The following is a 15,182-nucleotide window of genomic DNA, read 5'->3' as shown; positions in this document are numbered from 1 at the left end:
AAGAAACCTGTCATCTTTACCCGGTATCTGGCCTGGCCTGTATGTGACCCCAGCCTCATATCAGTGTGTGGTTGGCTTTAAACTGCCCTCTGAAAAGGCCAAAAAAGCCACTCATTTGTACCAAATCAAGGAATGAAATGGGGCAGATCTCATCCAGACGCTGGAAATGACAACAGCACATTACTGTAGAGCCCGTGAAATCTCACAGCACTAGAAAGGAAGTGACCTGCTAAGAGGCACCTATCACATCCCTTTGGCTGAAAAATCAGTTCTGCTCCCTATTGAATACAGCTCTGAGGAAGCACTGAGGATGGTAAGTTCACAGATTATACACTAAGTGGAGGACTTCCATGTCCATGACCAAGACCAGCTTGGTAGCACAACTACTAACCAAACTGGTGAGTCCTATAGAACATAACTGCCAAATGGGGACTGCAACAGGGCATGAAGGAACTAAGAGGAAAACACTACTTGACCTCATCCTCACCTCACAACCTGTCACAGACACATCTATCCGTGACAATTGTAAAGTCTTTGTGAAAATAAAGTCTGCGATTGCGCTGTGTGGCACTGTTATTATGCTAAATGGGACAAATTCAAGCAGATCTAGCAACTCAGACCAGGCATCTATGAGGTACTATGGACAATTAGTAGCATAATTCTTTTCAACCATAATCTGTAACCTCATAGTCCAGCACATCCCATACAAAACTATTGCGGTGAAGCTGACAGATCAAACCTGGTTCAATGAAGAGTGCAGGAGGGCACATCAGGAACAGCATCAGATAGACTGACAAATATTTTCAAGTTACAACATAGAACTATGTATATAACAAAGTAGGGAAGCAACATGTAATAAACAGTAAAGTGATCTCACAGCCAACAGATCAGATCAGGTGAGAGACAATTAAACAACTTTTTAAACAATTAAAGCATTGAATATAGAAATTGGGACATTATGTTGAGGTTGTACAAAACATTGGTGAGGCTTCTTCTGGAGTACTGTGTCAAGTTCTGGTCTCCCACTTGTAGGAAGGATATTATTAAACAGGAGAGGGTTCAGAAACGATATACCATGATGTTTTCAAGAATGAAGGGTTAAACAAGACTGAAGCAAACGCATCAATCTTCCGCCAGAAGTGTTGTGTGGAAGATCAATCTCAGCCCCCTCTAGAGGTCCTTAATATCATAGATGTCAGACTTCAGCCAATCAGATTCACTCCACATAATATCAAGAAACAGCTGAAAGCAGTGAATGGATACGGGCCCTAACATCTTTCCAGCAATAGTACTAGAGACTTGTCCTTTGCAATTAGTTGCACTCCTGGCTAAAACTATTTCAGTACATCTGTAATTCCTGGCATCTCCCCAACAATGTGAAAAATTGCTCAGGCATGTCCAATACACAAAAAGCAGGACAAACCCAACCTGGTAATTACCAGTGGCAATATACCCTCAATCATCAGCAAAGTGATGCCAAGAGTCATCAACAGTGTTTTCTAACATTAACCTGCTCAGTGACATTCAATTTAGGTTCCACCATGGCCACTCAACTCAGTGTTGGCCCAAACATGGACAAAGTGCTGACCTCCTAAAGTGAACTAACATCATGGCAGCCTTTGACCAAGTGTTAGATTAAAGAGACTTATCAAAACGGGAGTCAATAGAATCAGGGGAAAACTCTCCACTGGTTGGAGTCATACCTGGCATAAAGAATGGTTGTTCATGGTCATTCATCTCAAACCGAGGACATCTCTGCAGGAGTTCCTTGAGGGTGTCCTAGGCCCAACCATCTTCATTCAGCTGCTTCATCATTGCTTCATCAATGACCTTCCCTCCATCATAAAGTTAGAGAATTCACTGGTCACTGCACAATATTCAGCACTATTTGTCCTGCCTCATATTCTAAAGCAGTCTATGTCAAAATATAGCAAGGTCAGAAGTCACACAACACCAAATTATAGTCCAACTGGTTTATTTGAAATCACAAGCTTTCAGGGCACTGCCCCTTTGTCAGATGAAGGGGTTTTACCTGACAAAGGGGTAGTGCTAAGAAAGCTTGTGATTTCAAATAAACCTGTTGGACTATACCTGATGTCGTGTGACTTCTGACCTTGTTCATCCCCGTCCAACACCAGCACCTCCACAAAATACAGGAAGACCTCAAAAATATCCAGCTTTGGCCTGTTGTGGCAGGTAGCATTTACAAAGTGTCACACAATGACCATCTGTAACAAGATAGAATCTGACCATTCCCCCCGATGAATGCATTATCATTTCTGAATCCCTTCCTATCAACATCCTGCACTTACTATTGGCCATAAACTGAACTACTCCAGCTTCTCAATTACTGCAGCTACAACAGCAGGTAACTGCATAACCTCAGAGGTAATGTACATATTATATCCCCATCTAAAGTGGTAAATAGTAATCTAAATATGTTAACTTGAATGCAAATAATATAGTGCATAATCGATACAGTTCACATTTCAAGATGATATAATACCAATACCACATCTCTTAATGTTAGTCATATCCATTGATGTCTCTACAACTTAAGCCACAAAATTGTGTAACAGGTTTTCACAGGCCATAGGCTAATAATAAAGGTTATTCTCAAGTTGTCAGCTCTCTGGGGACTGTGTCAGATTTTTGAAGCTGTTAGTTAGCTTCTGCCAGGTTTGTAAATTGGCATGGAAGACTTTATTAAGCACTTTGTAATCCTTTTGCTCACAGTAAGGTGTCACATAAGCTAAGTTGCTGAACCTATTTCTTTTGTGTTAGAAGTCAAAGCTGCCTTTCCTCACAATAGTTATTTATTTCAGGAAATATTAATTCCTGGAACAGTGCGTCATCAGACTGAAGTGATAATTCAATGTGCTTAGCTCATGTATTCATCAATTCCCTATTTTGATTTGCAGTTACTTAAGTGAGTTTTGAAGTAAACAGTTGGCAAATGGTTGGCATTCCTGATGAAGGACTATTGCCCGAAACATTGATTTTCCTGCTCCTCGGATGCTGCCTGACCTGTTGTGCTTTTCCAGAACCATACTCTCGACTCTCATCTTCAGCATCTGCAGTCCTCACTTTCGCCCAAATGGTGTTCCAGTTTCAGCCTTGACTCAGTCTTCTCTCAGAAGTGAACTTCCTAACTTTAGCTAAATAACCTGGAGGATATGACTTATCCCACATTACTGAGATGTGGGAAGAGTGGTGTCGACTAAACAGCATTACTAATAGCATATATATAGATATCTGTAAATGAGATTATTCCAAACCCACAAATACTTGCTCTTTATAGTCCAAGAGTGGACTTGATTGAGGGATCACAATTATTTTCTAAAAGATTATTTGACTGGTATGAATACATGAATGCATTAATGCAGTTCCAACACAGTAAAAGCAAATTAAATCTCATTAATTCAACAATAACTTGCACTTATACAGCACCTTTACAACAATAAAAAATCCCAAAGGTGCTTCACAGGAGCATTGTTAGACAAAAGTTGATGGTTAATCACATAAGGAAATATTATAACAGTTCATTAAATGTTTGGTCAAAGTGAAGGAATTTAAAGAAAGAGAAAGATACGGGGAAGGAATTTCAGAATGACTACCAACTGCCTTTCATGTGAGCATCACAGACAATGCCAGCATATTCTGCCCAAATCTAATTGCCCCGGAACTGAGTGACTTGCTAGCCCAGTCAGTTAAATGCCAAGCAGATTGCTATGTCCTGGAGTCATGTGTAGGCCAGATCGGGTATGGATGGCAAATTTCCTTCCCTAAAGAACTAGTGTTCAGAGGTATCAAAGGATTGATACTTTCTGTTCTGAAGAAGGGTCACTGGACCCAAAACATTAGCTCTGTTGCTCTCCCCACAGTTGCTGCCAGACCTGCTGAGTTTCTCCCACCTATTCTGTTTTTGGTTGAGATTTCCAACATCTGCAGTTCTTTGTTCTTTTGATTGATGTTTTCATGGTCACTGTTACTGACATCAACTTGTATTTTCAGAATTCATTCATTTAAACTTGTTGTGGGATGCACTAAGATTTCAGGTAGAGGCCACAAAGGCTCAGTGGAGAAAGGTTACAGTCTAAGGCCCCCTGTATGGTAAACTGGAAACCATGTAAAACACTGTATGCATTAGAGAATGTTTGATGTGAAATATGAACACATTCTGTAAATATAAACTGTCTTGGCAAGTGTAGTGAGGCATGTCATGTACTGTACTGAGAGAAACTGATCTGTATTGCACGTTGCACTTTCAGTAAGGTAAGTTTACAAGTACTTTTCTTTGAATAAAGAATTTTTTGGAGAAGTAGCAGCAATCAAAATAGACATCAGGGAGTTTAATTCCACAGAAATAATCCCAGAAATAGTGTAACCAAGCAAGGAATAAAAATATACACTTCTTTAAAAGAAATATGGTGCTATGTTGGAAAGGTAGTCATATATATTTTTCATAAATTAAGAACAATACTTTTGTTCCACTTTGTTGTGTGAAACAGCCAGTGCATTCATCCAATGTTATAGGGTTTTGACAACAACTATGTGCATTTGTGAAGTTTTCCAACATAAAATGGTTGGACAGAACATAATTCAAAATATTGGCTAGGTGCATTGCTTTTAAAGGCAGGGAGAGATATGAATAAAACAAAGGTTTAGGCAGGGACTTCGACAGAGATGAAACCTAAATTGAGAAGAACTTAAAATAGATTAGGTGTCCAGCAACATGCATGTATTGTACATGTTATGATGTGTGTGACAACAAACATATCTTTTTCACTGTTTTGAGCTCTATGTGTTGTATATGAATGTGAGGTCCTCCTCTCAGGATTAGTAATGATTAACCAGCCATCCACAATCAATGGAGTCACCAGGAATAAATTTGGAACACCTTACCTCCCTGCAGCTCTCGTCTGATGGTTAATTTCATAGAAACCTACACACCAACTTTGCATGCCAGCATCTAAGACAATGAACATTTTTATGACTCCACAGGTAACATTTCAGGAACACCCAAATGGCAAGAGGCTACTCATCTTCGGTGACCTCAACACATGCTTTGGAGCAGTCATTATTATGTCATTATTAACATCCCTCAGTCGTCATGGCATGGGCATTATCAATGATTGCAGACAATGCTTTCAGTGTCATGCCTTGAATGAATTGGTATTCCTGATGAAGGGCTTTTGCCTGAAACGTCGATTTTACTGCTCCTCGGATGCTGCCTGAACTGCTGTGCTTTTCCAGCACCACTCTAATCTAGACTCTGGTCTCCAGCATCTGCAGTCATTGTTTTTAACTTGAATGAATTTCATGCGTTAGAGACATTGCCAGAAGGTAGCATGCCAACACAAAAGGCCTGAGCACCTGAACACTGGCATGAACAAATTCTGGTCATCGTGAGAACAAATGATTGGTTCTGTGTTCCATGCCCTCTCATGCCATCGAGTGGATTGTAGCACTGACTACTTTCCTGGAGAGGAGGAGACTGCAACAATATGTAGCATTGTGGAGAAGGACTTTGGGAGAGTCAGACTTTTAAATTCTACCTACCTGTGTACCTGGAAGCACAGTGCAGCTTGTCGGCTGACAAATAAATCTACTGTAACTGAAATCTGCTGTCCTTGCAGATTTCTCCATGTGCCAGAAGTATAGGAAGCAGGACATACACCTTATCTTACTTCTGTAGCGCTAACTAAGACACTCAAAACAGTCAGCAGAGCAGGGCATCAGGACTGGGAAAAGCTAGCTGTCCATCACATTCTCATTTGCTACTTCCAAACATGCAGTGCACTGTGATATGATTCCACCCACAACTGTTTCAGAATGGTGCAAACCTGTGACGGATTCCCAACTCTGTTTGATATTTTCTTCTCCATTCTCCTGACCTTTGACTTTGCTGTAGAAATACAAGGGTCCTGTCAGCCAGCTCCACAATTTAGTAAGACTGAAACTGAAGGCAAAACCACAATGCTTCCTGGTCACTCACATTATAAATCAGCTCAAAAGACTCATGGTTTGTCTCTACCATGCCTGGAATGTGTGCTTCCTGTCAAGACCATGGTCATAGAAGGTGGTGTGTCCCTACCTTCAAAATTACACCTGCTGGAAATGATTGGCCCATGCTGGGATTCTGTCCATTGACGCAGATCTCAATATCCACAAAGAGAAAGCACAACTATCTTTAGTCAGCTCTCAAAATGCTTAGTGATAACATCAAGCATTGGGCCAAATTTAATGGTGCCTAAGCTTCTTGTATAGCTGGGAAATATTGGTGATTTACAGCTACCATGAAATTATGCTCAAGGGTTTCCACCTTTGCCAACTAAAATTGACAAGATAAAATTATGATTATTTTTGGCAGCTCTTCTCCCAAAGGCATAGCTCGAAGTGTGCTGGCACTAATCAGAGTCAGCTTCAATGCATCAGACACATCCACAGGACAGAAGATAGTTGGGTACACAAGTAGCTAGGTAACCAATGGGCACCCAAGGCTCCACTTCAATGGTACCTGCAAATGTTACCTGGACGTTCTAAATGCATCTCAACTGGAAGTCACAAGTTGGTGATAGAGAGAATGATGACACCTCCCAGGGGTTAGTGAGAAGTAGAATAGAGCCAACATCAAGGAAACACTCTCAATATCAGTTGGCAACTTTGTGTGCAGTCCTTCTGACAGACCATGTGTGTCAGAGATCGGCCGTCACAGCCAAAAGTGCATCATTGAAGTCACCTCACCTAAATGAGTCATCTCACCTTTAGGTCAGTCATCTCTTAGACACCGAAGCATGCCAACAACATCACTCATGATTTTTTTTCAAGAAAAAGGATCAGATTGAAAGAGCAGTCTTTATGAATCCCCTAAACAACAAACTAAATTTCTGAGTAATGAAGATTTAATGTGCAAAACCGCTTTTCAGTGGTTCCATGATGTGCTATTATAAATGAGTTACCAATCCACGTCCACGTTTTCATATGTTTACATTAAATGCGTGATAACAGACACATCAAAGTAAGCACTTCTTTGAAAATGATTGAACGTTATATTAGCACCGAGGTACTAGTTATATGTCAACAGAAAATTACAACAAATATTTTCAATCTCTCAGTGCCCCAGATGCCTGAAATTTTTCAATGTCTGAAGCAGCCATTTAAATCAAGACTGCTGGGGCCAAACTTCTGTTTTAAAATCTTTCAGGAAAATTGGCTTATTCCAAGCAAGAAAGTTGATGGTTTGCCCCACTCAAATCTTCCAGGAATGAGTGCAGCCTACGAGTTGTCCCCATCAAAAAGGAAATCTTCTATTCCAGGTTGAAGAGGCATTCAGCCTGATATTCTGAAAAGGGTAAGCAACTACATTGCTGCCTATCATGGACCAAGCCAGACCCCCTGAAAATATTTTAAGAAGGGTTCCCAGACGCTAACTTTTCTTATTTTAAAGGCAGATGTGAGGTAGATGTTCCAGGTGTGATGCAGCTGGTCAAACTACTCGGCTTTAAGCAAAACAGAGTTTATTGAAACATTACAGTTGAAACATGAACAAAATATAACTGAATTTGGAATAACTTAACTACTGAAAAACTAAACTGACCCAACATAGCAACTTAACTAAGGAGCCATTCCATTCCTGTAACATCTCATAAATGCACACCTTGGCAAAAGGTAAAGTCAAACATAGGGGTTCTTACTGGCAGGAGAGATTTCAGAGAGAAAAGTCAGTCAAGATACATCTGCTGAAGCTTCGAACTTCTCTCTGGACTGCAGCAGCTTCTCTGCTACACCTAATCCACCAGATTATCACTGTTACAACTAAACCAAACTAGAACCCACCTGAACTGGGAGAACTGACCAATCCCCTGCCATTCTTAAAATAGACATTTCAGCAGCTTTGCCTTTAAGACCGCTCTTGAAAAAAAAACAAGGACATAATAACCTTGTTAAAGTGACACTAACCTGATTGAAATAAGATCCAATAAATAATTTGGGGCCAGCATTTGGCTCCTGATTACGGAGCAGGGCTGGTTCAGGGCCAAAAACCAGGTTTAGATTCAATTTTTACAATGCAGACTTATCTTATGAAATAGATATTCATACTTATGATATACAAGTCTGAAAGGTCAGCTCCTTTTTGGGTTGAAATTTCCTTTAATCCTGCATTGTCGAGCTCCCAGGAGTTGGAAATAAAATGTACGCAAATGATCTGAATCAGCAACATGAGGACTGCTCCTCAGTATTGTTCATCCAACACAGCGACAGTCACATAAGTCAGTGCACCTGAGAATTTGAACCTCCCATCAGCAAGTTATTTAATTATTTGCTCATGGGATATGGGGTTTCTTGGTTGGTCCAGCAGTTATTGTCCATTTCTAACTGCCCTTGAAAAGGTGATGAGCTGTTTTCTGAACAACCAGCCAAGGAAGGGAGAGTCAGGCAAAAGGAAAAAGCAAACCAGCAATGCTGTGTTATTAGCTATTGAACATTCATATGCTCCTGCTATTCTCTAAGTAGGAAATGGAAATACTGATATTTGACCCAGAATTGGACAGTTGGCAATTCCACATATGTGAAGCCACTATAATTCAGTTATTGCAGAAAAGGAAAAAAAATTAACATTAATCAGATCAGAACACTAATTTAAAAATCCCACAAAAGAATATAACTAAAAAAGGTTTAACTTACTCAATATTGTTGCAGCCGCGGTTACTGCTCATTAGTAAGGGCTATTTTTCAGCTGTACATTGTTTTCATGTTGGCACTTTCCTAAGGGCTGAGAACTATGTCAGCTTTCTCTGGAACCATTCACATTTTTGTATTTTATAGGTTACCATATCTACAAACCTTCAAGATGATCTGATTCCCGAGGATCCTTCCAGCACGGCATCATTCTTTATAACACTTAGTGAATGACTGCATTTGTAATCAGATCTAATGTGAAAAATTTAAGTGCCAAGTAGCTTGAAAGAATGGAGGACTTTGGGAAAGTGAATCATTTCAATGCCATTTCCAAACTTTGTATTCATCAGCAACAAGAACCCAAAGTAAGATGTACAGTATATAACAATATTTTGTCAGTTGCAAAATCTTAAAGAGTTTCTTTGTAAATCACAAATAATAAAAGATACACTCAAGGTTACTATTTTCATTTCTGTTTTTAATAAGACCCATTTTTGCAACTTATCTGCATGCAGAATTTAAAGGGACTGTGTTGAATTGTGTCTTTGGAGGAATTGATATTCACAGGGACATGAATAATTACCTTCATAGCAATGTTCTAACATGGTGCTACTGGCAAACATAGATTGAAGAATGAAGCCAGTAACTTTTTCTAATGAGATCAAAAGTCATACTTTGTCTAAAAATGGCATTTCAAAACATAGAGTCATACAGCACAGAAACAGACCATGTGTTCAACGAGTCCATGCTGAACATCATCCCGTAGGAAGTTCATTCAACATGTGAACTTCTCTCAGGAAGTGTAGTGTATGAAGCAGTAGCATGCCGTGCCATTAAATTTGAAGAGGAAAATTCGAACATAACTTCCTTGCATGATAGCTGAGCATGAAGAGCTACCAAATATCACTAAAGGAAGCTGCTCTTATAGTGAAAGGCTCAAAAGAGGTCAAATTAATTCACTTCTGCCGGTGCATTCAGCATGGACCGACTGCAAGAGAACAAATAAAGAGGTCTGAAAGAAAAACAGAAAAGGTGAGAGAAACTTAAGTTTGGCAGTATCTGTGGAGCACCTTTGTTTCTTTCTCCACAGATGCTGCCAGATCTGCTGAGTTCCTCCAGCATTTTCTGTTTTTAGTTCAGATTACCAGCATCTGCCATACTGTCTCTTTTACACGGAAAAGATGTTGAAGTGGATTTATGATTTGTAGGAAGGGGCAGAGATTAATGCATTCAAATTTGATGATGATGCACAAAATAGGTGGGTGGGTGTGTTGTGATGAGAACATAAAAACCTGCTAAGGGATATAGATAGGTTGGGGATTGGGCAAAATCTTGGCAGTTGGAGTGTAATATAGGAAAGTGCACTTTGGTAAAAAGAATGAATTTTAAATGGGGAGAAACTCTAAAGAGAAAATGCAGTGTAGAGAGATCTGAGTGTTCTTATGCATTAAATCCCAAAAAAATCATGCAGGTACAGCATGTAATTAAAGAGGAAAGTGGAATTTTGGCCTTCATTGTTTACAGTTGGAGATTGAATAGGGAAGTCTTGTTTCAGCTGTTCAGGACGTTGGTGAGGCTACGCTGGAGTACTGTGTACAATTATCACTCCATATTTTAAAAGTTAACATACTGGCATTGGTGGCAGTTCAAAAGAGATTCATTCACTAAGCTCATTCCTGGGATGAAGGTGTTGACTAAACAGGCTAGGCTTTTATTAATTAGAGATTAGGTGTGATCTTATTCAAACATACAAAATTCTGAGGGGACTTGACACATTAGATGCTCTAAAGATATTTCCATTCATGTGGGAATCTTGAACTATGGGATATAGTTACAGAATAAGGGGACACACATTTAATACGGAGATGTAAAGGAATTTCTTGTCTAAGGGCAATCAGCATCTGGAATTCTCTACCCCAAAGAGTATTGAAGGCCAGATCAAGGAATGTATTTGAAGGGGAGGTAGATAATTTTTGAACTATTCAATAAAAGTTAACAGCTGTCACAGGAGGCACCAAAGAGGAGTTGAGGCCTGAGGCAAATTATCCATGATCATGTCGAATGGCAAGACAGGCTTGAGGAGTGAAAGGCCTATTCCTGCTCATATTTCTTACGTTCTCCAACAAGGAAGATAGTTACTAATTGATGGCAAGACAACTGATAGGCGCAAATCTAAATCTTTGCTTAGCAGGTAGTAAGTACACCTCTCACCTGTGTGCATTGTGACCAGCAACCTGACCACACGCCTCGATCGTGGGTAATTCTGTTAGCTGGAGGCATCAAGATCCAACAACTATTATTTGTATCTCTGCCACTGAATCCATTCAAAGCCTTAACCCCTGGACATATGAGTGTCTATTTACACAGGACCCTGCATAACAGCTGTCAGCCCAAGGGTCTGAGCTTCCTCAATGCATATACAATAGATACTTGCCATTTTCTATCTTTATATTCTGCACATAAAATACCAGTGCTTTGAGGCTTACTACAGTCAACAAATACTTAATCTACATTTTCACAAAAAAGAATGCGCCGGCACTGAGCTGTAGAGGAGTGAAATATGCAGGTATGTACAAGTTTGTTATTATGCTTATTCTAAACAGAAAAGTTAGAAGTTGTGTTGATTTCTATTTAACTGAAAGGACAGTACTTCTATCCATCTTCACTATGCTGAGTATGTGCTTGTATCCCTTATCATTGCTAGCTTCTCCACTGCTTGCATTTTGTTGCCAGCATTAATCAATGTGTGCTGGCCTGAGGTTTGCAGATGCTCCTCTACTCTACTGCTCAACATTGAAGTAACAATAGTTCACTGCTCACTGTTGATGTTATCACGCCTACTAACCTTCGTTTCTCATTCCGAAACCAGTAATACCAGTTCTTTAATAAACTGCATGAGCACAAACCAGAGGCTGGCTCCACAAATTGGTTATTTTGTGCCCTATATGGTAAGCATATGATTTCAGCAGCACAGTGGTTCAGTGGTTAGCACTGCTACCTCAAAGTGCCAAAGTCCCGGTTACAATTCCACCCTTGGGTGACTGTCTGGGTGGAGTTTACACATTCTCCCTGTGTCTGCATGGGCTTCCTCCAGGTGCTTTGGTTTCCTCCCAGAACCCAAAGATGTACAGGTTAAGTGGATTGGCCATGCTAGGTTGACTGATGAAGGGCTTTTGCCCGAAAAGTCGATTTTCCTGCTCGTTGGTTTCTGCCTGACCTGCTGTGCTTTTCCAGCACCACACTCTCGACTCTAATCTCCAGCATTGCAATCCTCACTTTCGCCATGCTAATTTGTCCCATAGTGTCAAGGGATGTGCAGGCTAGGTGGACTGGCCATGGGAAAGGCAGGGATATAGGTATAGGATAGGAGGCGGGCCTGGTTAGGGTGCTCTTTGGAGGGTCAGTGTGGATTTGATGGGGCGAATGGCTTGCTTCCACATTGTAGGGATTCCATGATTTTTAGAAGGATGCAGCCTGGTATTTATTTTGAGGATTTCCTTCATCACAGAACAACCCACCTGGGAGAGATGATGGCACACATTGCAGAAATGCCCACTCTGTTTCTATTGAAGAACTCACTTCATTTGTCTCTTTGGGCATTTGTTTTTATATCTGCCACACTTGAACAAAACATATTTTTTTCCCACATCTCTCCATTTTCCTCAGGACTCATGATAGAAGCATTATAAAATGGCATCTTGGATGACTGCAAAAGGACAGCAACGAACACAGAAACAGAGACATTTCCTATGATGGGCCAGCTTCTTCTGATCAGGTATACAAACAAAGCCAGTCACGCCTATCCCTGTCTCAGGGCCACGCAGTTAGTTCACCCTAACCTTGTGAAGAACGCGGGCCAGATTTCCGACAGACATGCAGCTCCTGACTCATTATTCACAGATGGGAAACAAGATCTTATTGTGTAATTAAATGATTTAAAAGCACAGTTGTAGGACATGAAGAGATAATAAAAGGTGAGACTGTGATCAAGAAGGTTGGTATTAGATGTAGACCTTAAGACAGAATTACACTGATGGAAAGGAAAGGAAAGCAATTTCAAGAGGGTTTGACATGGCCAAAACCTCAAGAAACTGAGGCGGAAGACCAAGAAGGGAAAGGTTCTGTGAGCACAGGGAATGAAATTCCGGAGGAAGGAGATTCAGAAATTCTGGAAGGAGTTTGTTGGTTGTCACTGCCAACTCAATAACCTTTCAAAAGGTTATGCAGTGGCAAAAATACTGCAGTAATATCAAATGGTCTAAGCTAAGTAAAGATATGAATGCCACATTGGTGCAGAAATAAAATTGGAAACATGACACTCTTCCACACCATTTACAATCATACATGTAGAACAACAAATGAATATGATACTAATTAAACCCAAGATAGCTGCACTCCACATCCAGTATCCCCACTCCTACCATTCCATTCTCCCATATCAAAGCACCTCAGGTTTTGAGTGAAAGGTAAAGTGTTTCATTTTGCTGCATTGCCATCACCTGATAGCACTGACACAAGGCATTAAATATCTGCAGAAGCCAAGCTGAAATTAAACTGGAATGCACACGTGGCCTATCTAAATCTTTCTAAACTTTGGAAAGGTGATACTTGCAAGAAAGGACCACAGTGAAGGAATGATGAGCATCTTGCACTTAAGTAGACAAGAGGGAGTTGTGGTACAAAGAGAGCTGTCAAATTCAGAAAGACAATGGGATGTATGTCTAACCCTACAGTAGCTAGTTGCTGTTCAGATACTTCAAGTAATCATAAAGTATCTGAACAGCAACTAGTTACTGTACTGTTAGACATAACATCATAGAACATAGAACATAGAACATAGAACAATACAGCACAGAACAGGCCCTTCGGCCCACGATGTTGTGCCGAACTTCTATCCTAGATTAAGCACCCATCCATGTACCTATCCAAATGCCGCTTAAAGGTCGCCAATGAATCTGACTCTACCACTCCCACGGGCAGCGCATTCCATGCCCCCACCATTCTCTGGGTGAAGAACCCACCCCTGACATCTCCCCTATACCTTCCACCCTTCACCTTAAATTTATGTCCCCTTGTAACACTCTGTTGTACCCGTGGAAAAAGTTTCTGACTGTCTACTCTATCTATTCCTCTGATCATCTTATAAACCTCTATCAAGTCACCCCTCATCCTTCGCCGTTCCAACGAGAAAAGGCCGAGAACTCTCAACCTATCCTCGTATGACCTACTCTCCATTCCAGGCAACATCCTGGTAAATCTTCTCTGCACCCTCTCCAAAGCTTCCACATCTTTCCTAAAGTGAGGCGACCAGAACTGCACACAGTACTCCAAATGTGGCCTAACCAAAGTCCTGTACAGCTGCAACATCACCTCACGACTCTTGAATTCAATCCCTCTGCTAATGAACGATAATACTCCATAGGCCTTCTTACAAACTCTATCCACCTGAGTGGCAACCTTCAAAGATCTATGTACATAGACCCCAAGATCCCTCTGTTCCTCCACCTGACCAAGAACCCTACCATTAACCCTGTATTCCGCATTCTTATTTGTTCTTCCAAAATGGACAACTTCACACTTGGCTTCCAAAATGGACAACTTCACACTTCAAGTAATCAAAAAGGTATTTGTCATCAGTCACATTTTCTAAGTCACAAGTTAACTTCCTCCCAAAATGCATGTTTCTGAACCCCACTTAGTGCTGAACACAGAGAAATAAAAGATGAGTGCTGTATAACACAGTTAGGATGTAACAGGGTTAACTGACATTACAAGATAAGTTCTATCAAGCAAAATATAAAAGTGTGTTTTTGGGAAGAGCTAACCAGTGTCCGAAGGAGTTCTCCACAGTATCAGTGAGTTTTCTTAATGTTAATAGGGATTGTGTTATAAAAATGGGCAGAATATGTTGGGACCTTTTCCCACTGGTGTGCATGAGGTTGTGGGGTGACCTTGCAGAAGTTTATAAAATCATGAGGAGCATAGATAAGGTAAATAGAAAATGTCTTTTCCATAGGGTCAGGGGAGTTCAAACTAGAGGGAATATTTTTTAGGTGAGAGGAGAAAGATTTACCAAGGACATGAGGGCAACATTTTTACACAGAGAAAGATTCGTATATGGACTGATCTGCCAGAGGAAGTGATGGATGCAGGTACAGTTACAACGTTTAAAAGACATTTAGATAGATACATGAACAGGAAAGATTTGGAGGGACATGGACCAAACACAGGCAGTGGGACTAGTTTAGTTTGGGAACATGTTTGATGTGGACTAATTGAACCAATGGGTCTGTTTCCATGCTGAAGGCCTCTGACTAGTGTGCACTTCTTTGTAAGTTAGGTTTGATGGTTCATGAGAGAAATCATGTATTTAAGTTTTAATGTGACCAGCTATTAAATAATACCTAATAAACCTACTGACTACTCATGGAATACAGGGAGAACTAACCATTTGGATACAGAACTGGCTCAAAGGTAGAAGACAGAGGGTAGTGGTGGAG

The 15,182-nt window shown here is 40.5% G+C and overlaps 1 protein-coding gene across 5 annotated transcripts in view; it reads right to left on the bottom strand.

Moving 5' to 3' along the window:
- lrmda (leucine rich melanocyte differentiation associated) overlaps nucleotides 1-15,182 on the bottom strand; it is an 891,213-nt gene that overhangs the window by 100,754 nt on the left and 775,277 nt on the right. The gene's annotated exons all lie outside the window — the stretch shown is intronic.

The sequence above is a fragment of the Chiloscyllium punctatum genome, chromosome 13 (assembly GCF_047496795.1).
Source record: "Chiloscyllium punctatum isolate Juve2018m chromosome 13, sChiPun1.3, whole genome shotgun sequence".
NCBI classification, from domain to species: domain Eukaryota; kingdom Metazoa; phylum Chordata; class Chondrichthyes; order Orectolobiformes; family Hemiscylliidae; genus Chiloscyllium; species Chiloscyllium punctatum.
This window is presented reverse-complemented; position numbering and strand designations above follow the sequence as displayed.